The 13,846-nt window shown below is 41.8% G+C and overlaps 1 protein-coding gene across 5 annotated transcripts in view; it reads right to left on the reverse strand.

Moving 5' to 3' along the window:
• Positions 1-11,280, reverse strand: part of rerea (arginine-glutamic acid dipeptide (RE) repeats a) — a 132,734-nt gene extending 121,454 nt beyond the window's left edge. For 4 of the 5 annotated variants that reach the window (XM_067591997.1, XM_067591993.1, XM_067591995.1 and 1 more), the window contains exon 1: positions 10,969-11,279. The gene's annotated coding sequence lies outside the window, so the exon portion shown is untranslated. Of the gene's footprint in view, positions 1-10,968 lie in introns of all 5 variants that reach the window. The other variant, XM_067591998.1, reaches the window with a different exon arrangement.
• Positions 11,281-13,846: the final 2,566 nt, after the last annotated feature.

Here is a 13,846-nt window from a genome sequence, read left to right on the forward strand (position 1 = left end):
TTGAAAGCATAGTTCTATATTAACTTGGTACTGAATTAATTATCTAGATTGTTTTAACTACAGCATCATGGATACACATTGATTTGATTGATTGATTTTAATGTGCAATTAAAAAAAAAAAAAACTCACAGGGTTGCACTGCTGCATCACATCGCCGAGTACAATGAGGTATTTATCTTAATCATTTTTAAACAGTTTGCACTCATTTTTAACACCATTCTATGCAGTTTTGACTTGTTGGAGGGCTGCATAGCCGCATGTAGAGACAAAAAAAAACAAATAGTCCAGTTGCGCAAAAGTACAGATGAGCCATGCGGTTTCCGCAGTCAGTGTAGCAGCTTCAGTTGATTATAATGCACACGCTCTGCTGTGGCCATGCTGCGAAAGACGTGCCACATCAGGTGTATTCTGGCTATGAGTGATAAAAAACTAGGCAAGATGAATTATTAGTCTACTGGCTACATCAACAGCAGTAGAAAAGTGCTTCAAATAACACAGAGTGCTTAAGTGATCCTGCTTTTATCTCCCCTACTACTCCTGGCTTGGCTACCTTTTATGTCCTCTACACTGAACTCAATATTCTGTGAGCAATGAGCTCTGCTACAGATGTAAATAATCTGCTGTCCTGGGGAGAGAAGCAGCTTTTTCAGTGCAGTGGAGTAAAAATACAAATGGAGGTGAAGCCTGGGTGTTGAAGCCAATCTCAACCTCTTGGCTTCTCTCTCCCCCCGTGTAGAAATAGCAGGCAAGCCATAGGCATCCTCCTGACGCTGTCTTTACTGCCGTCTCACCGTAGCAGGTTGCTGTACGGTTTTCTGCTCCTTTTCCGATTTCCCCCAAGACTCATCAGTGCCCCATTACCAAGTCAAATCAGGTGGTGCTGCAGAAATTTGCCAAGAACCAGGTCTGCAAACGCACGCACTCACACACACACACACGTTAGAGGGTTCATTCAAGAAGCCTGGGAGGTTTTCCACCGGCAGCTCCACAGGATCACGAACAGGGCAAGGAGGTGAACAGAGGCGAAATCACTGCTGGCTAAATGCTTGTGAGTGGTTTATGGCTCAGAGGGACAGAGAGGGAGACAGAGATGTGGTAAAGCATCTCTCTGACACTCCTATAAGCGGCCGACCAAATAGTAATCTCCTGGGCCCACTATTCACACATTATTGTTTCTCATTTCACGTGTCACACGCAATTAAAACACGCCTGTCGATTCCTATCCCCCATGAGCTCCCTTACTCTCAATTAGTTTACTAACAAAATGCACTGAAATTTAAGAAAAAAAGAAAAATTCATGATCTCCACCCCTCACACACCCACATACATCCATATTTCCTAAGCTAAATTCCCAGAGAACGCCACACATATTTCTCACTTTCATCGTCTTTATCTCTCTGCGACAGCAAATACAAGGTGGACGAGCCCTGTGTAATGTAAGCAGCTGCGTTAGCAAGGTGGAGTGATAGAGAGAGAGAGAAGGGAAAAAAGAAAAGAGGGGTGGGTGGGTGGGTGTGTGAGTGGGGGGGGGGTAAAGACGACGTGTCCTTTTAGTTTTCTCTGCCTGTTGTCATCCTCTTCACAGCAGCAGCTGCACAGGCAAGACAAAAAACTCTGGGGAAGAGTCAGGCAAAGGGGAAGAGGGAAAAAAAAAGAAATAAAGCAGCATTGTACATTGTTTTATACAGATTTTCATAAGCCTGTCGTTGATTAGAGGAAAAGGCTGAGTGCTAAATACAGAGGGAAACGAGGAGAATAAAAAGCAGGACTGCTGGATCTCCAAAGAGGGGTGTCCTCCAAGGGCTGCCAGAGGTGGTGGTGAATCTGTTCCCTGTGACAAAGCTGTCGCACTGGAGGAGTGAAATCTAAACTCCTGCTGTCACAAGAATTCTTTGGCTTTCATTACACCGAGCTCATGTGTCTACGCGCTTGTGCATGTGCTCGAGCGCGATACGAAGCCAGACGCCGCCTTTTCCCTACTTACATTTGGTGTTTTTGCGGTGAGCGCTGGCTTTGTGCCGAGCAGATCGTTTGCTTTGTGCCAAGAATAAAAAAAAAAAAAAGGAAAAGGAAGAGACTGAAAACTCTGAGAGCTCAATCACAATCGTTAAATCTGTGCGCAAATAAAAACATCCCCAACCTTGATGAGAGATTCATGCAATAGCGTCGGCCAATCTTGCCTGCCAGTCGTGTTGTTTAAAATTAACCACGGCAAATCAAGATGGAACGCCGCTGACTAGACTCATCTAGTTGGAATTATTTGAAATGTGACAAGCACTTAATCAAGTCGTCATCAGTAGGACCCCACTAATGTATAACTGAAGAGGGGAAAAAAGAGGTTTTTGGGGGGGGGGGCAGGCTTGACTGGAATAAGCTCTTCTATACAGAGAACCAGGCCTCAGCAATGTCATGCCAAATAGCATTTTCTTCATCTGAGAAGGCGGTGGAACGGGAAGAGGAGGAGGAGGAGGATTCGGCCTCCTAGTGTGCTGCTATGCCCCAGCTCGGCTAAGTGACAGTGAATCCTACAGTGAGTCGATTTGCTGCTTTTGAGTGCCTGGAAACTTGTCTGGCAGAGTGCTCGCAAGGGAGAAAGATAGATGGGAGAATGGGGGGTGGTGGTAGGAGGGGGGGGGGGCGAGCCTCACCTCTCGCTGTCTTCTATTTGTCTGTTGGTCCCTGGAGGCTTTCGGGCTGCTTGGTACAACAATTGGGGGGGGTGACAGAGAAAGAACTCTGTGGCCATCCACAGACAAAGCAAAAGCAGAGAGGACAAGTTTACAGGTAAATAGAGAGAAGCAGCTGGCTGGGAGCTGAGGCGAGCTCAGGTTTCAAACAAGCAATCATCACTCACTCCTCCACAACAACAAAGACGTGGCTTATAGCACAGCGTTCACCTCACAAAGCATCTTATTTTCTATTAGAGCTACTTTGCAGGCCTATAAATTCTAAGAGCTTTCTAAGAGCTAGGCAGTAATATATAACCAATGTGCTGCTGAATGTCAAGTTCAAAGACTTGCGATGTCACAAGCACAAACAAATATCAAGTGTGCAAATCAAGACTTAACCTGACTTTCAACTCCACAAATGATCACACAATGCTCTGCGAATATGGGCGGCTGATGACAGGAGTAATTTGCCACATCGCCGATTTGAAAAGGAGCACTTGAAGATGACACAGACAACTTTATTGTCATCTTAAAGAGGATCTATGAAATCAATGGGAGAAGATCAATGCTGTCTCTCCCTCTCTCTCTCTCTCTCTCTCTCTCTCACACAGCACTTTACATAAGCAGCAATAACCATCAGAGAGGCCATCATCTAGCTCACCGATTTCCTGTGCAGGACTCCCAGACACCTCCAGGCAACAAAGCTTCTCTCACTCCATCAGTGCAACGGTCACATCCACTACTTCACACACAGGGAAGGAAGAGGAGGAGGTAGAGAGGGAGAGGAGCTGAGGGGGAGAAAATACCTCAGGCAAGCCAAAGCCAGATAGAGAGGGCTGGAAGGAAGGAAGAGAGAGAGAAAAAGGTTGCAGGCGGCTAGCAGAGCGTCTTCATTAGAGTATAGCAGCTAGCTCTGGCACCGAATAGCCAAGCACTGTAGTAAGAGCTGCTCATCCTCTCAGTTAATTAGGATTTCTGCTGCTTCATTTTGGGGCGAGGGACAGGATGTTGGAGGCTTGATTGCCTTTTATTTCCCAGCCTAACGGCTCGGCTGCCTCTGCCGCTTTATTAACGGGAGATCTTGCAGATTTACAGCTCCGCGGCAAACATCAATTTCAATAATTACAAGAAAACTGTTAGCGGGGACACAATGAAACACACGCACACACACTTTTTTTTTCTCCCCCCCCTCTATCGTCAGCACTCCAACGCTCCTCCTTCACAGGATCTAATTTCCATAGATGTGCCCTTTTCATGATTGCATATTATAAACATGTTAAAACGTACACGGATTTGCCTCAGTCACACTTAGCAATTCAAACACTTTAACAAGAAATCCCTGCCCTGAAGGGCACCGCAAATACTGTGAATGTCACATTTACATTCAACACTCAGACCTCAGCATTTGTGTTGTCACAAAACAAAACGGATGAGAGATGTTTTCTCTGTGGAGCAATTACAGCCGGCTAAATGTAGTACTGGTCAGAATCAGAGCGAACAGTTATCACCCTGAAAAATCATCACGTGAGTTAATAGGATAAAAAAAAAAATCTTTGGAGATATATGGGATTACAAGAACAGCTCCTCTTATTAGCTATATCTTTACAGACTGGCACCATGCCTGGAATTAGATTTTATCAGCTGACAAAGAGCATTTGTGAGACCGAACTGAATGCTGGTCTCAGACAATACCAATGACTGGGGCAAAAAAAAAAAAAAAAACAGAAATCAAAGGCAACCGACAACAGATTCAGAGCAGAGAACCAGATTTCATTTGAATAAAATCAATAATTGTGTTGACTTGCAGTGTATTGCCTTCCTGTCTTCTCATCTTGCTTGCTAATGTTTCTTTCATGAGAACAGCCCACTGCTGGTGACATTATAGCTACAGCACTTTCCACAAGTCCCCAATGGGTCGGTGAAAATGGTTGGCGTAAAACACAATTAGTACGGTCCATATGGCTGCTAGTGGAGGAGGAGCGGTGAGGTCCCCGTGTGGTCCCTACAGAGGCCCGTTTCTTTTGTTACCTTAAAAGATCAAACTGTTGTCATAATAATGGGCCCGTTCAGACTCTGCCGCTCGGTTTTCCTAAAGCGGCTACTTCAACAGATCCTTACATTGTGGAACTGACTCTTGGCAAATAAATTGACCAACCTTGGCTGATAGCCTAATCAATAGCTACTTCATCATGATTAATGGCTCATATTGGATAATGGGGGAAATTTAATGTGAGGGGAGCGTTACTTCCTCATTTCAGCGCTCAGCCTTATCGATCGGTTATAACCCCCCTTTTTGACCAATGGAATGTGCTGATAAGAGAGCAATGTGTTCGACCTATGTAAACTGAGCACAGAGAAAATGATTTACTGTGCTTTAGGCGCGTCTCATTCACTGATAGCTCTGTATGCCCAGCCTGACAAGCATTTTCTTGCCTGAGAAACGCAGACACCTTTTACTGAGTAGAGGCGAACAACAACAGCTTGAGGCAACAGATTTATTACAAATTGATCTATTAGATAGCACTGCTGTGCTTCGATGTTTTCTCTCTCTCTCTGACTCTCTTTCTCTCTCTCTCTCTCTCTCTCTCTGACAGCCTTCCCCTGATGGTAGCTAGAGTGTATCAGAGTGGAAGTGCTACAGTGGCAAATCTAAATCCAATCCTCAGAAGTCATTTTCTCAGTGCCGGCTGCTAGAACTGGGGGTACAGAGACAAGATGTCCATCCTTAAACCTAGTCGATCCAGCCGTAAGTCCCGGCACCTAAACTGAAGGCTCAGCAGGCTCAATAGGTGCAAGGGCGAGCAAGGACACAGTAAACCGGAGGCACCTCGTGAACAGGAGAGCGGAGAGTGCCACAATGTCACTGGGGTCATTTCCTTACGGATGCATGAACCCTGAGCTCACCGCTGGCTTGCGTGCCGTCTCCATTAAAACATCAGTCACAGGTCTGGGCTCAGCAGCTCTGCAAACAAACTGTGCTTCATGTGCACAGTCACAACATCGGTGCAATACACACATTAGTCACAGAGGACACAGAGCACAACCAGCGCTTTGTAAAAAAAAGACGCATGTATGATTTGTCTCGTCCACGGCGTTGAAAATCAAAATGTTCTGCAAACTCAATATTGTACAGGAAGAAAACAACGAGCCATTATAGCCCCTTTAATGAATGACAAAGACATTTGTTTGTCTGGACAATAGACAGCTGTTATTGACAAATCTCTCTATGAAACAATCAATTAAATCAACTGCATCATTCAGACTCGCTAATCAAGGTGGTTCCCTGATAATTATAACAAACTGACTGTTTATCTTAATCACTGCGCCAGGAAAACACAGTATTTTACACTTTCCTAACATCTTGTCCAACATACAACACTATGGAGCTCAGCCTGAAGCGGGTCTATTATTAGTCAAGTGAGAACTCTGCTAACATTACCGTTTATCATGGGTCCAATACGTCGATGGAAAAACCTGAACTGTCATAAAAAAGCAGAACAGAATGACAAGTTCCCTCACGCTTCTGTTCAGCTAACAGAGCAGTGTTTGGCAGGTTATGTAGCCTATTTAACAATATACATTTGTGCAAAAAAAAAAAAATACTGCTGTCAATAGTAACAATGAGCGCTGACAGAAAACTGCACAGACTCTATTGTGCTCCTTTCCTTTAATCACCTCCATCTTTCATCTGCGCTACAGAAGAAAAAGAGCACACGGAGAAAAAGGCTATTGGCTTCCGGACGGAGTAAATGTGTGTATCGCTGAGAAAGGGCATCATCTAAAAGACGTTGAAATGTTCTAGGGAGTAGTGTATATGTCTATATAAACATCCTCAGGCAGACAGCTGCAGGGGGTGTGCGCGGTAAAACACTGGTATGCATTGTTTGTGTTTCTGCACCACTAGCGCCATGCCGTGTCATTACATGAGGCAATCTCTTACCTAATCAGCACTGACACACACAGCGGCAAAGCACTCCTCTTCCTCCTCCTCCTCCTCATCCCTCTCCCCCCTTTCTTTCCCTCTCCTCAGGGGCCAGCCAGCTGATCCTACACCATTTCATTTTCCTCTTTCACTGAGATGGCAAATGGCTGACTGTTATTTTTGAAGACTTTCAAATCATGCTATTGGCACTGTAATTGACCAAGTGCTATTATTAGCGTATCTTGCCCAAATACTGAAAAAATAAGCTATCATCTGCATGCTATGATGTGTTTTAACTAATAATTATGAGACGCATCAGAAACGTAACCACGTGTACGACCTACTACTACTGCGACTAATTCATGCATTCATTGACCAATATTTACTGTTGCTTCACAATTCTTACAAATGTTCCCCTGGCCGTCATTTCCAGTTTCCACACACTCGGTTGTACAACCGCTAATGTACATAAACCACAGAAGACACAGATTTGGTGAGTTGCAACACTTTGCAGTCTCAAAGCCGCATACAAAACTGAACAAGGCAAATATGGAAAAAAACTTTTTTTTTTTTTTTTGGGTTGTACCTAGGACCTGCCGCGAGGCTGGCAACAACACAGAACACAATGTGTCTGATTAGTTAAGATGTGAATCCATGCCAAGCCGACCCAATAAGACACAGACGGCATTTGCAGGATGGAGTGAGACAGACTTCACCGAGAAGCTGAGCTCACAGAGAAAGCAGATTTGATCACATCTAGTACATAAAATGCCACCAGCAGTATGTAGCGAGACAGCTCACAATTGTTAACACGGATGGCGTTTGCCGATACCATCTCCTTGGCACAATTGCGGAGCTGCAGAGCTAGGCCTAAATCAAACAAAGATGGGATATGATGCAGCATGCTTAGATCTCCTCTTATGAGAGGTGAAGGGAGGCTGTCAAAGAACACAAAACATATCCAGCATCTTGCCTCCTCTGACTTTTTTCTGGTATAAGCCAGGAGGAGGAAGAGGAGGAGAAAGGTGGGGACGGTGGGGAAGGGGTAGAAGGGGTGGAGGGTGGGGGTGCTAGCCTCATTTCTGCCAGTGTGCCCTGTGCGTGTCAGTCCAATATCTTAAAACAACACATGCAAGGCTTTGCTACAGCCAATTACCCAGCTCTTGGCACGGGAACTGAAAAACATCTTCGGAGAACAATAAAGAGAGCTTGGCTTGTTGTGCGTGCTGTCAGTAAGTGCTGACAGATTGTTATTTTTAATGAATATACAGCACTTGAATGGCCCATCAAGAGGTCTTTGAGCAAACACTGCTCCTTTGTTCAGAGCATTAATTTTCTATGTAACAGCCAGATACCTTGCAACAAAATTGATATCAAGCACTGTAAAAGGAAAAAGCCAAATCCGTTTATCCACTTGCTTCCTTATTGTCCACTATGCATAGTGATTTGAATATAAATACAAGGCAAAACACACTTTTTGATTACAAACTTGATGTCTAAAAGATGCCTGATTACACATCATTTCCTGTGCAGGTTCTGGCAAGCGGACATTTCACTGTTTACCTAGCTGTCCTGCCAGGCTGCCAACAGAATTTCATACTGTATATGAAATCCCTGAGCAGAGCAGTCTCACACAAAAACATTAAATCAGCCTTATCACCTTTCTTTGAAACACAATAGCCTTGCTGAAAGTAAAATGCCTCTTTTAAAATACAAGCCAGCCACACCAATAACAGGTTATAGCACTACCTCGCACTGCTACACACCGCCTCAGTCTACAACCTGAAGTAGCTCTGAGACTAGACCCGGGCATTATACAGGGGAATCATCTTTCATGACAATTCATGGTGAGGGAAAGATCTAGCGAAGGCGTCTAGGTGAAAAACAGCAAGATGCCATTCGAGCGCAGCATGTCAACATTGAATTCCCGAGCATGTGTATTGACAAATCATCCAACAAAGAGGTGTCAGAATGCAGTGAGAAGGGATTTTTTTCCCCCCTTTAACATTGTCTGGCTCTCCTTTTGCTACATATTACTCACAGGGAGCTGCCGTTAGTCAAAAACACATTAGTCATTTAAGGAAAATGGCAGGGTTATTACACTTCTCTTATCATTACTCTGCTGCTACTACAGACACCCAGCTAGATTAACACTCAATGGACGGGGTGTGCCATTTGATATGTGACTCAAAGTAATTTTATCCACTGCTGCTCTGGAGATCCCATTCAAATTGAAACACTATAAAACACACTGACCTACTCTGACCCCTGCACTAACCACATAATGTGGATTAAAAAGGACTCTGCACATTTATACAGAAAAGAAAGATGGGCGCTATTAAAAAATGAAAAAAAATGATCACTACAGTTCAGTCTGTTTTAAGCCAAGTGTACTTCTACAAAAACCATACACCAAACATTAAGGTGCTTTTCTGTCAAGAGCTGTGCTACAGTAGTAATCAACATATAGCCTGTAATGGCAGACCTAACCTAGCAAGGCTTCAGTCTAAGTGGTGGTTAACGAAAATCAAAATCACGACAGCTAAGCAACTGGCAGCAGGAAGAGCCACACAAACATTAGATGTATGGAGCTAAAAGGTTTGATCAGAGGCACAGAAAAACTGCAGGTTTTGGTTTAACAAGTGTATTTTACAGACAGAAATATACGTTACCAGAGTTAATCTTTTAATTGTATTAATAAACTCACTGTCTAAAATATTTTTTGCAGTATTCCTCACAAAATATTCTATGACCATATGGGTGTATGTGTGCGTTTTCTCCCCTAACCCTCTGTTACTAAACCATAGTGTGTAACAGACATTAAAGAAGGAAGTCATGTGTACATGAACTTTGTTTTTCAGTTCAGTGACCTCTCTCTCCACATATCATTATCAGGAGGCCTGAACAGGTGGCAATGGCTGGATAGATAGAAAGAGTATTGGTGTAGCTGAGTGTAAACTTTAATGTGCCAAAACATGTCCATATTAGGTTCTTTACGATCGTTTAACATAATGTGGTGTTGAGCATATCCATGTTTTACAATGCAACGCTGCAAAGATCTCAGATAATTCATTAAAGACTTCTTTATACACAGTCTAATATTGCAGCACTTTGACAAGTAAGAAAATGCAGGCTTTGTTGTTGTCCATTACATTACATTACATTCTTTCAGTGTACTGAAAATAGGTTGGCATTTATGGAGCAAAAAAAATGTTTCTCAGTCCTTTGATCACTGAGCATAGTGTTTATTCATTAGTTATGGTGAAGTCCACAATTGTGCGTGTCTATGTAGCCTGTAAGGCACAAGAAAGTGTACATGTCAGGAGTGAGTCACAGACTCTCAATCAGAATGAATCACTAACTTTTAATGACCTTTGAAATGCCTTTTCAAATTGCAGATATTAAAATGGACAGAAAACATCTTTGGAATCTGATCTAAAGGACAGATTATGTACAATTCCTCTGCTCAAGTATGCCAGTAACTTCTCTTTTACTATTTAAAAAAAAACTTACAACTCACAATAACTTCTTCACAATAAGGTCTAACCACTTCCCCGATGAAAGGAAATGTTACTATCCTTGCACGTTATGTAGTCACTACTGCTCAGATGTTTTGAACTACTCAGCTTTCCAGAGGAGGAAAAGTGTTCATGCCAATTCTGCTACTACTATTTGTTGACAAATTTCTCCAATTAACCTTTTACAAGCCCTGCATCGCTTTCAAGAGTCAACATGAGTGTGCCATTATCTAATGTTTGCTTTGTTTAAAACCAGCCTCGCAAATAATCCCAAACTGTAAGCTAGATAATAATAACAGAGCAGAAGTCAAGCACACAAAGGCAGCAAGTTAGCTTTGGCAGCTAACGTTTCCATGAGCTAATGACAATAGCCGAGTGGGCTCAGACTACTCCCTGGACCAGGTGCACCACACTGGGTTATTCATAATGGAAACACGCTCACTATGAGGTATTGCAACGTTACGTGCACGTTAAAAATGACAAAACCTTTTAATAAAAATGAAGTCATGTTGTTTGTGTTGCATGTGCTCCGAGCTAACCGGTGTCAACGAGCTGCTCGTATCCAGACATTACACTGCTCCTAACTGGCATTCCCAATCAGTGCTAGTCACTGGCGCTAGCAGCTAACGTTAGTTCATGTTTTAACCAGCGACAGCAAGGGGCAAACAAGTCTACCGGCTAACCAGCTAGCTGATGCTAATAGGCAAATTAGCCAAATGGCTAGCAAGCACTGGTTGACGTTAACAGTCCAACGTTTACAAACTATTCCCTCATTATTATTTTTTTGCAATTTTCCTCCTCGTTTGCTGGTGAACGTCAAATGCAAAGAAGACAGCTGGTTGCAGCTCACAGCACTTACCTTAAAGAGCTTGATCTACAACATCTGTGATTTGTTTGATGAGAGACTGCAACAACAAACAATAGCAGCAGCAGTAGGGCCAATTAGCCAACGTTAGTTAGCCAAGTGTCGCCACCACAGAGAGTAGCTGCAGTGCCACCTGTGTATCTTTTCTGGTGTAGCTAACGTATAACGGAGCGGACCACGTTGGATATAATGCTGTCATAAATGATGGACTTGAGGATAAAGAGGGAGTAATCGTTGCCGGGATGCTCAGACTAGTGTGTGTGAGAGGCACTCAGCATGACAGCATCCTTCTTCATCTTGGGGTGAGAACAGTTGGGGGGCTCTCAAAGTTCAACCGGTAAAATATCGTCACCCACTGGCCGAAACTGGGAATATCCACACATACACACACACACACACACACACACACACACACACACACACACACACACACACACACACACACACACACACACAAAATGTTTTACAATGTAAAATATTCAATGAATTAAGGAGCATTTAACAAGTTCAACTCAAAAACTTCAGATTTCAAAGAGCTTAATGATCTCTCAATATTAAAAATACTCCTAGGAGACGGAGACTGAGTATATCTTAACATGCCACAACCCGAGGGACACACACACACACACACACACACACACAAATATAGCCTATACATAGGATATACTGTATATGTATACATAGATATACTATATATAATTAATATATATCAATCTTAATCTTATGTTAATGTTATTTTGTTTCATTGACTCTTGGTGCTTTGGCTATATTGTTGTTGTGACATTCACGCCAGTCGAGCAAATTTGAATTTGAATTTGAATTTGAATTTGACAAAGCGAGAGAGGGGTGGTGGTGTGAGAGTCCTCAAGGTGTATTATTCTGTAGTAACACTTTATCCTTATAAATCTGTGACACTGTCAGTCAATATTTGGACTGTCAGAGAGCTCAGAAAAATAGAAGAGAATAGAAACCCTCAGTAATTTCAGTGAACTGCAGCATTGAATATACAGAACAGTAGGCTAACTACTCGATAATAGTTAACAGAATCGGATGAGACCAATATGTTTTTGTTGTTGTTCTTGTTTTTATTTCTGTCATCATGCCAAACATTTGGCTCATCCCACATGGCATTACAAGACACCACTATTTTACAAAACATGCGTCTCCCAGTAATACACACTGTATACAAAGGATATACAGAAGCATGTGGGAAAAAGAAAAGAAACACAAACAAAAATAAAAGTGAAACAATACGAAACAAAAATCCCAGATGAACTGTTCACAGTCAATATCTATTTTCATCTTACTAAACAAAGCATTTTGCGTCTCCAAATAAAAAGGAAATGAAACTCATCTTCTAGATCATTTAGACACATTGACCAAATCCGCTTTTCTTCTTCTAGATTAACAAACCGTCCAGTTTCTACAGTCAGAGGTAATATACCAGATCTCAGCTGGGCACATAGAGATCTTTGCTTTTTAGACCTATTATATACAACATAATTCTTGGTACCATATTTAGTTTTATCATCGTAAATATATGTAGTTTTGGTTTAGTCCTCCATATATCATCAGCCCACTGTCCTTCTGAGCAAACACAAACTCTCTGAACAAACAAATGTTGAGCTTTTCGTTTATAAAAAAAACCTCACAAAACCCAGAGTAGCAGAATAATGTGCACATGTCTTTTGACCAAGAACCAATCATTTGTTTATCCCAGATGAATATCTGTCCTGTCAACCTGTTATCTTCCATATTAAGTAACTGATTCCATAACTGAGTTAGACATATCTCCCAATAAGCCTCACATGGTTCCCATCCCATGTGACAAAACCATTTCATCACAGAATATAATAGAATAAAATGAAATATAATGTCATTTCTTAATGGCTAATTAAACAGGTTTGTGTACAAATGCAAGAGAAAGATTTTATCATCTGAAGAAACAGAGCACAGCTGAATTTAATGGAATAGAAATTAAGGCCACACCGTAAAAGAATAACAGAATTAGAAGAAAACAATATGACAACGTGTGACACAGTTTCATCACATTTCAGTAAATTGCAGCATTGAATATACAGTAAATAAAAGAGAAACACTGTTACATAATAGGCTCCACAAAAAAAAAGATACAGTCACAGAAAGAATATAACAGAATAGTGTTTTTATGAGAAAGCAGCAGCAGCCTCCTTTCATGACTGATCATAGGCTACAAACATGTTTTATAGCAGTAGAAACTGCTGTTTGCTGTTTGATGACATGTGAATTATGTATTTAGGGGAATCAGAAAGGTCGGCAGTTTGGCTTCAGCTGTGTTTTTCAGTGCTGTTGACAGGGAAGGGCCATACTGGTGTAGTGAAAACACTGGTGTGTGTGTTTTGAATGGTTTGTTTATATAAAAGTGTTCATGTTTGAATAACATCTTGTTATATAGTGTTTTTTTCCTATCTGCATCTTAAATCATTGCTATTAGTAAATGTTGGGTAATCTCATCATCATTGTTCGTGAGGCTGGAAAATCTCTTTTGGTTGAAAATAGGGAGGGAAAATACTGAGGTACGTTATGTTTTTATTTTTGTGTTAGAATTAAATACAGACAGTGTAGTTGAGATGAAATTGTTTAATTTGTCACTTTTTATTTACCTGGTACATTTATTAGAGCTTATTTCAGCACCAGGAGCTGTTCTGATGCTGATTTTTAAGTGGCAAATTCGTGTCAGTTTAATGTGCTGCATGTTTCTATTGTTATATCTACATTAAATTTACAAAACATTCCTAAACGTTTAGATGAAGCACAATAAAACAAACTATGTCCATTGTGGTTGGAGGGAAAACACTGTTTACAGAGCAGAGCCCTTTTCTATAACGTCAGT

This window comes from Thunnus thynnus, chromosome 6 (assembly GCF_963924715.1).
Source record: "Thunnus thynnus chromosome 6, fThuThy2.1, whole genome shotgun sequence".
NCBI lineage: Eukaryota > Metazoa > Chordata > Actinopteri > Scombriformes > Scombridae > Thunnus > Thunnus thynnus.